This window comes from Schistocerca piceifrons, chromosome X (assembly GCF_021461385.2).
Source record: "Schistocerca piceifrons isolate TAMUIC-IGC-003096 chromosome X, iqSchPice1.1, whole genome shotgun sequence".
Taxonomy (NCBI): domain Eukaryota; kingdom Metazoa; phylum Arthropoda; class Insecta; order Orthoptera; family Acrididae; genus Schistocerca; species Schistocerca piceifrons.
The window spans coordinates 909,562,700-909,569,433 of record NC_060149.1 but is presented as its reverse complement, the minus strand read 5'-3'; positions in this window follow the sequence as shown (position 1 = coordinate 909,569,433).

Here is a 6,734-nt window from a genome sequence, read left to right as displayed (position 1 = left end):
CTGTGCTTTCTTTGACATTGTTCTTCCATTGTATTTTACGAAGGATCACCGACTACTGAAGCAGTAGTATTTAACTGTATGACTTGTCTCAGGACACTGTGATATACCAAAGGATATATGTGAGTTTTAAGCAACTAGCTGGGCCCGATGAGGCCAGCACCAAGGAGTTTTAGTGATGGCGAATTTAGTCACAAAATCGTGAGAGGATGAAGACGGCAAATTTTGTCGCACAGTGAAGTTTTCTTATGTGAGAGATGTCAAGTTTCAAGAAGAAGTACGTAGCAGCTATCTTGGAATCGCAGTATTGTCATATATACAGTTAAGTAGGAGATACCATCATATCAACGATGTGCCGTACACCCTACCTTCATAAAGGAAAAGCCCATCGGTGTGGCCGAGCGGATCTAGGCGCTTCAGTCTGGAACTGCGCAACTGCTATGGTCACAGGTTCGAATCCTGCCTCGGACATGGATATGTGTGTGATGTCCTTAGGTTAGTTAGGTTTAAGTAGTTCTCAGTTCTAGGACACTGATGACCTCCGATGTTAAGTCCCATAGTGCTCAGAGCCATTTGAACCGTTTCTGAAAATCCATCAGAAATTACGCTCCACTTAGTCTTTTCTAACTCAACGCCTTACAGTTTCTGTTTCCACTGTGGAAGTTTCTAGGTTCTCACCAAGTTTTGTTTTCCTCTTCTCACTCTCAATGATGTTAACATTCAATGGCACGATTTTTGTGTCCAAGAACAGGAACCCGAACCTAGCAGATGAGCTTATCCATTCAATGGGTGCGTGAATCCATAATTATATGCCTGATAATTATTGTTTTGTTGGTCATCATTGAATAAACCATTTCAATTGCATTCATCTATCTTTCTTATTCAGTAACATTATACCCCCTTCTGTGACATTTATATTCGTCACACTCTGAACCACATAAATACGTTCATCGGGTGCAGGAGCCCCAAAACATGTGGAGTTTCTGTTCTGCAAGTAATCGAGAGTGCAAAGTTCAGCCAGCCCAGTAAGCAGCATCAGTATGCATTATTGCCCTCTCGTTCTTAGACTCGCCGCTTACTTCGTGTGTAGTGCAGTGATGTAGCGCGAGAAGCAGCCCTAACGTCATCTGTCGTGCATTGCTCTGATGTAGCTGCCACACTGACCCCCACTGGCATTACTAGTGCTACCACGAAATTAGCACATCATTGCTGCAACCATAATTTCGAGTCACAGACATGCAAGATAGAAATCTCAAACAGTGGACTTTTAGCAAACAGTTGCTATTGTGATGTTTTCACGCCACTTATAACCTTTCATGCCAGTGTGGCTTACTCTGTTAGTATTCATCTATGTTTTTTCTACCTGAAAGTTCATTCATGGTTCCATGTGCCCTCCTTTAGTTTTAAGAGTTCAACTGTGTTATCTACCAATGTGAAAACTTGTGCAGCATAGTGAAGTGCTTCCCTAGTGTTAACCCCCTTTTTTTTAAATGTGTGTGAAATATGTGAACCTCCCCTCATATTCCACTGTGCTGAGTTCCAGTGAACAGACCTGGCCACCGCCACGCCCCCTTCCAGCCGGCAGCTTGCGCGCTGTCTGTTGAGGACAACACAATGCGCCTCATCACACCACTCAGTCCTGTGTGTAACTTCAGTGGTGATATGTATACTCATTTAAAAAACAAAGACACTTAGGCATGTATGCCTGATTCAAATTATTACTTTCTAAGACGTTTTATTCACACTTGTTAACTCATATAATTTTGTTTTGATGTTTTATACTATTTATTCCTTGCTCTTGTGTAAATATAACATTTTTGAAGTGTGTAAACTCCTTTGTGACACCTACGAGGTATTCAAACTCTCTAAACCCACCCCTAGTTTAAGGCTCCTGCCGTCTTCTGTGGGAATGTTTAACAGTCAAATCATACCTACTTTGATTTGCAAACTAAAATTGTCTACATTTGAATAACAATTACATTGAGTGAATCCAAATACATTCTCCACTCCCACGGAAGGGGGAGGATTGTAAGGTTGAGCCAGATAGTAGGGGATTCTATTGTTAATTTATTTCAAAAGGTTAATTTCATTCTCTTGTTACAGTCAAGCATTAGCCAGCAGCTTCAGCTGCCTGTAATTTTCTTGTCCCATGGTCTGGCAACAGCAGGTCAACTCCAGGGTGGGCAATCTCAATCACATGCCTCCCTCATGGGCTGACGAGGTAACGCCGCCTAGGCTACGCTGACCAGGCCACGGTTTGGAACTTTCCATGGTGCCCCCGCGGGTTTCTCGGCTTCTGATCAATCAGGGTGGAGGAAGCCGCGTGGCCGTGCTGGATGTACCCTGCCGCCCGTTGGTGAGATGCTCTCTCTGCCATGCGCCTTGTAGCTGTGAACACCACCTGCCTCTCCCAGTGCTGTGGCACAGTGGACTTTGTCTCTGTAGCTGCCATGCCATTCAGACTTGTCCAAATGGCAAATGCCACTATTCATTAACTTCGCCTAGGTTTGATGTGAACTATGCATTGCCTACCACTATGCTCTGGCTCAACCTTGCCTCCATAGGCCTGACTCATGTTGCCCATTTGAATGCATTTTCTGCCAATAAATGGCCTCATCACACAAAAATTGTCCAAATGATTTATTTCCGCCCACCACCTTAGCTGCTCAAGTGATCCTGAATAACAAGTTCCACATAAGAAGCAAATATTGGTGAACTTTTTTGGATGATCAAGGCAATTCCTTGCAAACTGAAATCATTATAACAATGACAATCTGCACAAAATACATCCAGTGCCAAAAACCAGTTCTGTAGTTAAAAATTAAACAAATGTTGTGACCTGTTAAAGATAATTCTGCCTGGGTGTACCAGGGATTTATAATATTCCATGTGAGTGTAACAGCCATTTGGACTATTGCTGACAATTGTGTTGAACTTCAATGTCACCTAAAATATAGAAATTCTGAATGATGATTGATAACTAAGCACAGTCTAATAAATAAATACAAGGCTACATTTGACAACAATATGCGAATGATGAATTGCTGCTTAACGCACACAGGACACATTGAACTGCAGACAGGTACAACATAGGGTTTGTAAAAATCACATGAAATCAGTGGAAGAATCATGAGCTCCAAAGTGCTACTAGCAGTCCAGCTAACACAATGACTGTGTGTCGGGAGTTAAAAATAATGGGTTACAATGGTCGAGCAATTGCTCATAAGCCACACATTCGTGTTGTCAGTAAATCTTCATCACTATACAAAATGTACTTGAGTTGACAAAACATAGCCTTAAAGTACACTACTGGCCATTAAAATTGCTACACCACAAAGATGACATGCTACAGACATGAAATTTAACCGACAGGAAGAAGATGCTGTGATATACAAATAATTAGCTTTTCAGAGCATTCACACAAGGTTGGCACCGGTGGCGATACCTACAACGTGCTGACATGAGGAAAGTTTCCAACAGATTTCTCATACACAAACAGCAGTAGAAAGGCATTGCCTGGTGAAATGTTGTTGTGCTGCCTCGTGTAAGGAGGAGAAATGTGTACCATCACATTTCCGACTTTGATAAAGGTCGGATTGTAGCCTATCGCAATTGCTGTTGATCGTATCGTGACATTGCTGCTCCCGTTGGTCGAAAACCAATGACTTTTAGCAGAATATGGAATCGGTGGGTTCAGGAGGGTAATACGGAATGCCGTGCTGGATCCCAATGGCATTGTATCACTAGCAGTTGAGATGACAGGCATCTTATCCGCATGGCTGTAATGGATCGTGCAGCCACATCTCGATCCCTGAGTCAACAGATGGGGACGTTCGCAAGACAACAACCATCTGCACGAACAGTTCAATAATGTTTGCAGCAGCATGGAGTATCAGCTCAGAGACCATGGCTGCGGTTAACATTGATGCTGCATCACAGACAGGAGGGCCTGCGATGGTGTACTCAATGATGAACCTGGGTGCAAGAATGGCAAAACGTCATTTTTCAGATGAATCCAGGTTATGTTTACAGCATCATGATGGTCGCATCCATGTTTGGCGACATCACGGTGAACGCACATTGGAAGCGTGTATTCGTCATCGCCATACTGGCGTATCACCCGGCGTGATGGTTCAAAAATGGTTCAAATGGCTCTGAGCACTATGGGACTTAACTTCTGAGGTCATCAGTCCCCTGGAACTTAGAACTACTTAAACCTAACTAACCTAAAGACATCACACACGTCCATGCCAGAGGCGGGATTCGAATCTGCGACCATAGCGGTTGCACGGTTCCAGACTGTAGCGCCTAGAACCACTAGGCCACACCGGCCGGCCTGGTGTGATGGTATGGGGTGCCATTGGTTACACGTCTCGGTCACCTCGTGTTCACATTGATGGCAGTTTGAACAGTGGCCAAGTCACTACATACCCTTCATTTGATCCCTGCAAAACCCAACATTTCAGCAGGATAATGCACAACCGCATGTTGCAGGTCCTGTATGGGCCTTTCTGGGTGCAGAAAATGTTCGACTGCTGCCCTGGCCAGCACATTCTCCAGATCTCTCACGAATTGAAAATGTCTGGTCAATGGTGCCAAGCAACTGACTCGTCACAATATGCCGGTCACTACTCTTGATAAACTGTGGTATTGTGTTGAAGCTGCATAGGCAGCTGTACCTGTACACGCCATCCAAGCTCTGTTTGACTCAATGCCCAGGTGTATCAAGGCCATTATTACAGCCAGAGGTGGTTGTCCTGGGTACTGATTTCTCAGGATCTATGCACCCAAATTGCATGAAAATGTAATCACATGTCAGTTCTAGTATAATATATTTGTCCAATGAATAACCATTTATCATCTGCATTTCTTCTTGGTGTAGCAGTTTTAATGGCCAGTAGTGTATTTAATAATATGAGAGACATTGAGACAACACAAAAAGTTCATGCAGAATAACTAACAAATAGAAAAACATTATTTCAACTAGCACATAAAATTATATCCATAGAGAAATTGAACTGTATAGGTGGGAAAAATGTCATTTAAATGAATAAAGGAAGTACAAGATGTGCACGATGCCACACAGGTAGCAGACATCCTAGGAGTGTTCGAACAATGATAAAAGTTGACGAAGACTAAAATACTTGTGTCTGGATGTCAAACTTGCTGCAAAATGGAAGACATTTCCAATGTTTGAAACCACATAGTTGCCAGCTGTCTGTAGCATCATTTATCAAACACATTTCATGTGACTTTATGATCTCGATAATGGAATTCATTTAAAAGAGAGATGTGAATCCATTCACTCCTCAATAGGAAGACCAATGGCTGAAGAAACTGTGGTTTTATTCACAGACACAATAAATCCTGAGGCACTGGAAAGAAAAATTTCAACTCTTCTGAACTGTTGCTCTTCAGCTATAAAACACTTTCTTCAGAAAGTACCACAAACTCATCCACAATTGTGCATGGCTGGGGAATTTTGTTAAATTATGTAACAATGGTGATGCAAAGTTTGAAACCAAGAAAGATTCCAGGGACAAACAATACTCCTCTAGAATTCTTGCAAAGTGGAGGGTTACCCCCATGACCAGAATTCTCTCTCTTATTTTTTTAATGTGGGAGATCTAAAAAGTACTCGTTGACACGAAAGATGCAAAATGGTTCAAATGGCTCTGAGCACTATGGGACTTAACATCCAAGGTCGTCAGTCCCCCGTGAAATGTGCACTTATAGGCACTATATTGAATGATAGTGATCACATCTGTGGCAACTCTAGTGTGCTATATTCTTAGCATCTGTAACAGGAAAAATTGTTGCTAGAATTTTACTGGATCAATAATAGGCTGTGCCATTGTTATAATTAAGAAAAAAGGGCTTCATATCATGTGTCAGACAGGTCTTAGCATCTGGAGATGAGACTGACCATGTGGGCTGAATGTGCATGTGTCTTGTTTTACCCGTGTCTTATGACGGACTTAATCTGAGAGCCAAGAATATATAGCAGTCTTCTATATGTGTGTGTTTGCCACTCAGTGCCTCCTCTATGTGGTGAGTAGCAACCGATTCTTTTCATATTGTTGCTATTCTGTCCCAGATTTTTCATTGTCTGATTATGATGAACACAATTATAGAATCAATAAAGCCTGAATGCAATAAATCTCAGAGAGACAGAGAGAAAGAGACTAAAATTCTGTAAGGTGATGAGGCAGTTCTCGAGTTATATGGATGAGAGTGTTATGTCCCAATGAAAGCACATCTTAAGCATATAAAAACATAACATATGAATTAAATGACACAATTTCAAAGACTTTACTTGTCTGATACAAATACGATTTTATGTTCACAAACTGAAACGTCGAGTGAAAATTCAAACTGAGGCCAGGAATCGAACCTGAGTCTCCCGCTTGCTAGGCAGGTGTGTTAGCTGTTAAGCCATCTTGGCACAGCAGTTCACACAGCTGCACAGATTACCCTGGCATGCCTCCCTCTTTGATCAAGTTTCTCATTGCCATCCCCTGCTTTAAATTCCCCCTTACACATGCACGGAATTTCCGAAACTCTCCGTGTTCTGGAATAGCATCTCAGCATCAAACGTAAATGGGGTATCCCGCCTGAAACCCAGGTGCAGGTATGTATACAAATGAAATGACACAATTTCAGAGACTTTATTGGTCTCATACAGATCTGACTCATTATGATTCATATATGTATGAAACCAGTAAAGTCTCTGAAAT